Below are 10,197 nucleotides of genomic sequence, written 5' to 3' on the forward strand. Positions count from 1 at the left end.
TTGTTCTTTACTGTTGCCTTGTTCAGTTGCCGGTAATCGATACACAATCTCATCGAACCGTCTTTCTTTCGCACGAATAACACTGGTGCGCCCCAAGGAGATACACTCGGTCTGATATATCCCTTGGCCAACAAATCTTCAAGTTGTTCTTTCAATTCTTTCAACTCGATCGGTGCCATGCTAAAATCTACCTCTCTGACTGGAGGTAATCCCGGAATCTCATCAGGGAACACATCTGCAAACTCGCAAACCACTGGCATATTTGCCAAGGTAGGACTCGATTTCAGTAGATCTACTGAATAGACAAGGAACCCCTCTGCTCCTTTCTGTAGTAATCGAGTCATAGACAATACTGAAATCAAAGGAATCCTAGCTCTAGACCCTTTGCCGTAGAACTTCCACTCTTCAGCCATCTCTGGTCTGAATCTAACAATCTTGTGGAAACAATCTACTGTCGCTCTGTACTTGGTTAGCATGTCGATGCCAATAATTCAATCAAAATCAGATAATCCAAGTACAATACAGTCTAAATTTATCTCATGCCCATCATACTGGAGTAAACACGATGTAACAGATGTCACTGATATCAACCCTGTCCCCAAAAGAGAAGAGACAGACACTACAGTAGACAACGACTCCATAGGCAATGCATGTGCCAATGCAAAATGCTCAGATAAAAATGTATTTGATGCACCTGTGTCTATCAGTACATAAGCAGGGTAACCACAAAGCGAACAATTACCTGTTATCACGTCATCAGGGGCATCCTGAGTCTGGTCTTCTGTCAATGCAAACACTCGAGCCTGCTGTCTGGGAGGTTGGCTCACTGTCTGACCACCTCTGGCTCGGGGCTGTGTTGATGTAGGGACTGGCTGGAATGAATGAACGGATGAAGCGTGCCACTCAGGCTGAGCTACAGAGCAAGATGCTCCTACATTCTGAGTCTGCTGTGCACCTCTCTGTGGACAGAACCTGGCGAAGTGGCCCTGCTGTCTGCAAATGTTGCAGCGACCCATCACGCCCTGACACTGCTCGGTGGGCTGTCTACCTCCACAAGAACTACAGTAAACCCCTGAATACTCTGATCTCTGGCCCGACCCTGTCTGTCTCGGCCCACTGGAGCTCGACAAACTGCTCCCTGATTTCTTGAACTGTCTACCTCTCGCTTTCAGAAAATCTTTCTTGCCACTACTACTGCTTCCACTATCAAATCGAGGAGGAGGTGGTGGAAACTGGGCGGCGGGCTGTGGCGGTCTCTGACTCTGAGCACTATATGCAGCTCCTCGCTGTCGAATCAATCCCGTCTCGGCTCTTTTCGCTCTGTTCAATGCATCAGAAAAAGTGTTGGGTCGTCCCGTGTTCACCAAAGTAAAGACGTCAGGGTTTAAGCCATTGATGAACTGATCAGCGACCGCTTCATCACTTCCTGCTACATGTGGCGCAAATCGGAGCAAGGAAGAAAACTTGGCAACATATTCTTCAATGTTCCACTGCCCCTGTCGTAAGTTTGCAAATTCTGCCCCTTTGTCTTTTCGATACGACACTGGAAAGAAACGTTGATAAAACTCATCTTTAAATACCTTCCAAGTAATATCGATACCTCGATGCTCCAATGCTCTTTTCGTGGTAAGCCACCAACTCTTCGCCACTTCTTGCAACTGATGCCCTATTAATTTCACTCTTCTTTCATCTGTATAGGCAAGAGATTCAAACAGCATCTCTATATCGTCTAGCCAACTCTCACAATCCACTGCAGTCTCAGTACCCTTCAAGGTCGGAGGATGAAATGACTGAAACCTCTTCAATAAAGTCTCCATCGGTGTTGCAGTAACGTCCATCTGAGTACCTGACGTACTACCCTGTTCTGGCACTTGACCTGCGGCTGGTTGTGGTATTCTTCGAGGAGGCATATCTAATTATCAAACGGATTAGTACACAATCTATACAATCTGTCTCAGCCCTCCTCTGATCATATACCTCTGATCCAGAATCGGTTCTGATTCAGTCTTTGCAATTAGATGCTGAAATCAACTCAGATAACAATACAACAGATAATAGTGAAAGCAATAAATCATGACGTGTGCTAGCATGATATAAGCAAGGAAGACGACTCGATCTACCCCGCTCACTCTCTTCTATCTCAGTCTATACAGAACCTACGGCTCTGATACCACCTGTTGTGGGGACCCGGGCTCTAACTCGATTATCTTTTGGGATTAATTGGATCTTTGCTAGAAAATGTGGGTCAAAATTTTGCTTTTAACATTTATTCAAATGTATATAAACAAGCACAAGACATTATATAAAATACTGTCATCTTATTCAACTACAATTAACCTTCACATATTCGGCTACAATTAACAGACTAGTGTTTAGAAATTCAGTACATGTCTAGTAATAAACCACTAGTAATCTTCTACGCCCGTAATCTCCACGCTATCTCGATCTCTCATCCTCTGCGTGACCCCGATCCTGTCCCACCTGTTGTCATGCACACATACATATACAACAACAGTCGGATACTCCGGTGAGAACAAATCCCAATATAAAACATGAATACATGCATGTCATGCAAGTAAATACAAAATCATAACACATAAATCGGTAATTATGAGACACTAGTGAATACAGATAAAACTCTTCAACTCTTATTCTTTGACTTGACTCATATCTAAGTCTAGGGATCCCGGTGTGAATAAGACGTAACAAGTCTCCCACCTACTCTCCCAATCGGGGTGGCGGTACGTCTTATTCCTAGACTTCGGTCATATCTGTATCGAATGTCCACAATCGGAGATGATCTGCTCCTATGCGTCGATAAACCGAACGTCTAGTTTGACAATCTGTCAATGACTCCTATCTCAAATGCTTGAATATAAATCTATAAACAAGACATAATCATAATCAAAAATAATTCAGAATCTAGTATGTGATTTTGGGAAACTCGTATCCAGTCTGAATCGAGTCATGTCTTCCCGTGTTCACATGAATTATACCTTTCTTGTCGTAGTCTCGGTTTGAACAAGTCGAAGTCTCGTATTCTTGATATCGAATCTGTCAAACCCAATCTGAAATGACATATATACAATGCACCATATCAATCTCTAACTTCAAGCAATACATATACGGACTAATATTCAATCTCGGTACATTCCGGCGGCATAACGGCGTAATCTTGCGATACCGGTCAACTCAAACATCAATAATCAATATCAATAACTCATAAGCAAGGTTATATCATCCCAATTCTAATTCTAGCATGTCAAAATCTATTCAATTAAACCAATATATGCTGAAATTCACAGCAATTGCATACGGTACCATTTCTTCGATCCGGTTGCGAATAAACGTTCCCAATAATCACAAGAACAATTAATAACAATCAAACTCTGATTTCCCCCAACCATCTCAACTTCAAATCATGTTGAAATGAATAAAACTTACATCCTCTTGAAGTGCTTGATGAGAGGACCAAAATTCTTAACTCGGATTCAAATTCGGTTGGCCGGATCTTGCGAAACCATCAATCGAAGCTATGATGCAACTTGAAGGAAATTCTGAAGCATTTCTTGTTTCTCTCTCGTCCAACTCAAGCTGGAAATGAAGATAACACATTATATATGCATGGCAAGGACACTTGGCTTATTTTCATTCTGCACGTCTCGCGCATATGCGCGACCTCAACCGGCGCATATGCGCGAGACCTACTGTCTCGGCACTTAACAATTTTATCTGCTGGCGCATATGCGCGCCCCTTCTCGGCGCATATGCGCCAACTTCTCTGGACATCTCGAGCATATGCGCGCCTCTTGTCGCGCATATGCGCGAGACCTTCGTCTCATCATCTCTTGGACTCACTCAGCTCGCGCATATGCGCGCCCACCAGCCGTGCATATGCGCGAGACCTTCGGGTCTCACACAAAATCTTTGCACATAATTACAACTCAATAACTCCAATCCAAATTCTACGTGCTCTATCTATAATCATATCAATGAATCAATAAATCGGCTCAGAGTAACAGAATAAAAATCTCAGGCATTACAATACGTGAGACTTCTTTCTGCAAGCTGTAAAGTGATAGTGGTTGGTTTGACCTCTCCAAGCTCCAATTCCCTGTAATTAGAAAATTACATCAAATTAATATTTGCTCCCAAATCACATAAAGCTTTACTACATTTAGAACCACCAATAAAGTAAGGAATAGTAAAACTCCCTGGAACTTTTAATTTTTGTGGTAGCTTCTTTTGCAGTATGGCGCTACATTCTCCAGTCAGTTTCACAGTCTCAAACTCCTGCAGCTTCCTCTTCTTAGACATCACATCTTTAATAGATTTTGCATAATTCGGCATTTGCTCCAAGGCGTCAGCAAATGGTATGTTGATGTGTATCCTCTTCAAAATCTCTACGAATTTTGCAAACTGATCATCCAAATTCTTTTTTTTTGAATCTCTGAGGGTATGGAAGGGTCGGCTTAAATACTTGAGGTCGTTCAACTATAATTTCAGCCTTGGACTTCTCAGTTTATTTCTCTTTTCTACCATTAGATTCACCCTCTTCAACAGTCTTCTACTTGTCCATTTTTTCCTTGGAACTTTGCACCTCTAACTCTTTTCCACTCCTCAAAGTGACTGCCTTGCACTGCTCTTTTGGATCAACTTCTGTGTTACTGGGAAATTGACCCCTGTTCTGATCTTTCAATGCGTTAGCCAACTGTCCAATTTGAGTCTCCAAAGATTTCATTGTGGCACCCATATTTCCCATGTGAGCCTCCATATTGTCAAGACGAGACTCAGTCCTTGCCATATTTTTCCCAGATTCAACAACAAATGTTCCAACCAAATCCTGAAATAAAGGCTTCCCTTCCCCCTTTGATGTATTGAATCCCGGTGGAGGATTCAACACATTTTTATTATTCGCATATGAAAAATTTTCGTGATTTCGTAATCCAAGATGATAAGTATTAGGGGGAGGGTTACCTCGATATCCTCCGAATCCACCAAAATTTCTTTTGTTGACATATTGAGCTTCTTCAGGAAGAGATGGTTCTTCCACAACAATCGATGGACCCTCAGTCTCTGATGTGCTCAACCTATTCATAGCTGCTATCTGTGTAGTCAATGCTGATACTTGCGTAGTGAGTGATGTGATAGGATCCACAGCATAAACTCCAGCTGTCCTCTTTACTCCTGACCTCTCGGATGGCCACTGGTAGCTGTTTATAGTCATCTGCTCAAGCAAGTCATAAGCTTGCTCATGAGATTTGGCAAATATTGTGCCACCAGCCGCTGCATCCACTGTTCCTCTTGTTTGCCCATTCAGACCGTTGTAGAATAATTCAATTTGCACCCAGTCTTCAAAACCATGGTTCGGGCACTTTCTCAATAGCTCCTTGTATCTTTCCCATGCCTCATACAACTGCTCAAAATCAGTCTGCCTGTAGTGCCCAAAATCAGTATACGTAAATTCCATGCATTTATTTAATTATTAAGGCATTTATTTAATTTTAAAATGAGTCTTAGTGGTGCATGATTTATTTAAATGCATTATTTTAAATTATTCATGTTTATGTGATGCACGTTAAAATGTTTTTCGAGTTTCATGTTCCGGGCGATTATTCGATGCGGGATCGAGGAAAAGACCGGTGACGATTTTTGGCAAAATTTTATTGCGGTATTTTATTTTAAGTGCTGTTTGGGGCATTTTAAATAATTTACTTAGTTTAAACATTTTTAAATCCTAAATTATTTGTTTAGTGATTTTATGATTTTAAAACTTTTATAGTTTAGTCATTGTCAATGTTATTTTTAATTAGGAGATTTGTAAAAGTTAGTGTGGATTAACTTTTATTTAACATTTTTAAATTATTAATTTAGTCATTTAATTCCCCTAATTAACCACTAAACTCACACACTCACACTTTTACACACACCTAACACCCGCACACGCACACGCACTTACACGCAAACACACATATACACATTCACTTTCATTCTTCAGTTTTTATTTTAAAAGCAAAAATTTTAGGGTTCTAAGAACCTTCAGCAGCCGCCCCTTCCCTTCGATTTTTCCAGCAAGTTTTGGTGATTTTTATTGCAAGAAAACCGTTCCACAAGCGTCCCAGATCAACCTCACATCTTTTCCCTCTTCGGTGTCGTCGTTCGGTAACGTTAAAGATTTAAAGGCACGTATATTCTGTTTCTTTCTGTGTTGATCATGTCATAGTATGCGTTGCAAAGTATTTTGTATGAAAATCATGTGAATGTTGTGTATAAGTTTGAGCAATTATGTTTATATCACTTTTGAAACCGTTTTTGGATCTAAAATCACGTTTTTTATGTATTTTTAAATACTGCGAATTTTTGGTCGTGATTTTGAGAAAACTTTGAACACAAAAACCGTAGAACTTTTTGATACCTTCGATGTGATATAAAATTCAAAAATATTGGATACAAATTGAGTGAGTTATGGCGTTTTTTGTGGGACTGCTCAAACTGCGTTTTTCAGAAAATTATGTATTGATGTGTTCTTGAAGTTTTATTGTTGCAGGCTTCATTGGGGATCAACGCGTGATCACTGATGCTTATAGGTATTTTGTTAATGATGTTGGGATGGTTATTGAAGTTTCATTTCGTGTCGTTAGGCACTTGGGATAACGAGTAGTCGTAAAAACTATTTTTGTATCAAAATTTGAGGTTATGGGTTTTATTACGTTGCGTGTGGTGCGTCATTTCTTTGGGAATGTTTGGGACGTTTTGTGGAGTCGAGTTAGTGCCATGGCGTCCTAAGATGAGTCTCGAGGCGTTGTTCATTGTCTGTGTAATCGAAGTTGGAGAAAAATCAGCTTCTAAGTCGCGGGTCCAGTGCCTTCGGCGCCCGAGCGGTAATATAGTACCACCCGAGCGCCACTCTTTCTGTCCGAGGGTAGGCGTCCAGTATACCTGGCGCTCGAGCGGTAATATATTACCGCCCGAGCGCGGCCCCATCTGTAGGAAATGTTTGGTTTTCACTTAGTTGTAGGTTCAAATAATGAGTTCATGTTTTTTTTATTGTTGGGAAATGTTCACACGTCATTTTAGAGTTTGTTTCGGGGTTTGATGTCATGGTTAGTACGATTAAACGAGATCAAGTCCCGGGTGATCTAGAATGTCATAAGCTACTTAGTCACTTTGGTGGTGAGCACAACGAATACGTCTAAGCTATGAAATATTAAGTGCGTGAATCATGTTAGTATGTGCAGCAGTGGCCCCAAAGCGAGCTCCAACGAATCCCTCAACGCCAAGTAAGTATGTTCGACGTGCAAAAAAAATATTTTCAAGTTTTTGAGGTATGATAATTGTCTTGTGACCAAATTATGTTAGAGTAGGTGCCCATCGAGCCAAGTGTTGGCCGAGGGTTCATGTTTAAACTCTATGTATGAACAGTCTTTATTTTAATAATATTTGAAATTATTATTTTGGCACTTCTTTATCTGTATGCCCATGCTAGTTGCATAGATAAAGCCCTTGAATATACAAATAGTAGAAAGAATATGAGATGTTCATATGATGAGTATCATGAAACTCATATTTGTAATACTGTATATTCTAAACGGTTCCTAGTCGATTCAGCCGGCGCTAAGAAGGATATAGGTCGCTCGAGTTCGAGACTAGTATCTGCGATGTGAGTACCATGTTTCATTGGTAGGGGACATTGTGATGTCCGAGCATGCAGATAGGTGCTCCTTGTAGAGTGCACTGAACAACCCTCTATAAAGGACTTTCCAAGTGGTTCTCACTTATCGAGTGGAAACGTCCTAATTTATGGTTGTACACCATTAGTCCTTATGACCCGGGACAACATTGAGACTCTATGTGCTAGCATTTCACTTTGACTTGTTTACCAACTCTTAAGGGGTCATCAGGTGGCAAGGTTGGGTGTTATGGCGAAGCATGTAGGAGTCAATGCATTGTAGTAGGGGATTCACCGCTTACCTACGGGTATGGATATCCTATGTGTGTTCATGTGCGTGTAGTTTGAAATCTCTGATCAGAGTATGGTGGTAATTATGAAAGGGGTTTCATAGATTACACCATCGATGCAACTACGACATGACACATAGCATCGATTCATTGACACCTCTCGATAAACCAATGGTTGTCGAATCAGTCGGGATATATGAGTTGAAGGGACCGTACTGTACGCTAACCATAATTGAATGGTTCTTGCAGGCACTATCATTTGATAGCTAGGGATTCATGTAAGCGATGCTGCTAGGCGTTTAACATGAATGGTTGGGTACTATCAGACTTGAGTTCTGACGTTCTTATTATCAAGGAGTTGATAAATAAGAATAGAGCAATTGGGATATTCTCATGTAAGGACATGTTTAGTCAGAATCACAAGGAGATGTGAACCCATGGCTAGTTGTATCACTGAACCATTGAGGGCCACACAAGTACTAGCTTTCTAGATCCCGTTGAGAGGTAAAATAGTTCAATGTGTTGAACGGCTTATAAATGAGATTATAAGCGTAAGGAAAAATAGAAGTATGACTTCGATGGGAGAAATGTAAATTTTAATTTATGGAAGTGTTCCTAAATTAAAAGTTGACCAATTAAACAATGTATTTGAAAATTGTGATTTTCATAAACATTATTATGGACTAAATTAAATTAATTCAAGTGTTGTATTAATTAAATAACATTGGGCCTCGTAATGCCCAATTGGAAATAATTATTAAACTAGTGGGCTTGAGTAAAATCAAGTAAGAATTAATTGGGTTCAAATGTGTTTGAGACAATTTAAATTAAAAGTCTATGGGCCCTTGTAAGTTGTTACAAGCACACATGCAAAGCATGCTTGGGAGGTGGAAGGTTGTGGATTACTTTTTATTAAAATAATACAAGGCATGCACCTTTTGCTTTTTGCTTTTCTCACAACCAAGACAAGGAAATTAAGACACACTCCTTCTCTCCCACTTTCCACCTTGGCCGAAACTTCACTAGACATTCTCTCAGGTTTTTCTCTCATTTTTCTTCTTCAAGTGTTGAGGATAGAAATATTCTTCTCTTTGAAAATCCTCTTAGTTTTCTAGTGCAAATTAAGAGGGGATCTACCTAGTTGGTGGTGGGCCTAATTTTGAAGGTTGGAAGCTTGTAGATTTGTCATCCTTTGAAGAGCTAAGGTGTTTACACCTTAGTTGGAGCCATACATCAATCCTTGTGATTGATAGGTATATCTCTCAAACACCCTATGTATGAGACATGTGTTTGTTCTTGTATTTGTTACACAAATATATCAAGGTGGCCGAAATTTCTTGATGAAAATAAAAATTTTAAACTTTCGTTGCGCTTCCGGTCACCGTAACCGATCCCCTTTCAAGTGGTATCCGAGCTAAGGTTACGTTTTTGTGTAGCATTTACAAGATATTATATTGAGATTGATTTCTAACCGCTTGAGATGAAATTTTGCAACAAAATTCAAGGTTTGATGGAGCATATTTCGGGCAGCATGTTGCTGCCCGTTTCGGGCAGCCCGGGCTGCCCAAGGGGCTGCCCGAAAATTAAAAAAAAAAAATTTTTTGCTTGCCGGAATCCGGCGACGGAGCTCCGGCGAAGGCGATGACGGCTAGGGTATCCAAAAGTGTTTTGGAATATCAAAGTGTCATGGGCCTTGAGTTGTTGGGCCATTGGATGGCTAACAATTTTGTGAAATTTTAAATGGGCCGAAAATGTTTTGTTGGAAAATAAGTTTTTGGGCCCTTAAGTTTAAAATTACAAAAGTTGCAAATATTTTCTCATGAAATAAATAATTTAAGTTGGACTTTAATTATTTATAGTAAATTGTGATTTACAAGAAATTCGGTTATAAATAAATTAATTAGAAAGTAGACAAAGGTGTTTGTATACTTTGTTAATTTAATTTATAATCGTGGCGGTTAGTGATTGGATCAAGATATATGATATTGGATCAATTAATTATTGTGATAATTAATTGATGGTGTATGATATGTGATATTATGCATGAAGGATGATCAAAAGCCCAAGCCCAATTTGCTAGGTGTATGCTAGGATATTTTGTGTTGAATGATTGTAATAATTATCAAATTTATAAAGTGGGCTTGGTTTATGGCCCGTTCCCACCCCATGAGATGTATCCCTATTTGCCATGGATATTTATTTGTAAATATTAGTATAGTGGATGATCAAGATTGGAAG

The sequence above is a fragment of the Primulina huaijiensis genome, chromosome 14 (assembly GCF_012295235.1).
Source record: "Primulina huaijiensis isolate GDHJ02 chromosome 14, ASM1229523v2, whole genome shotgun sequence".
NCBI classification, from domain to species: Eukaryota; Viridiplantae; Streptophyta; class Magnoliopsida; order Lamiales; family Gesneriaceae; genus Primulina; species Primulina huaijiensis.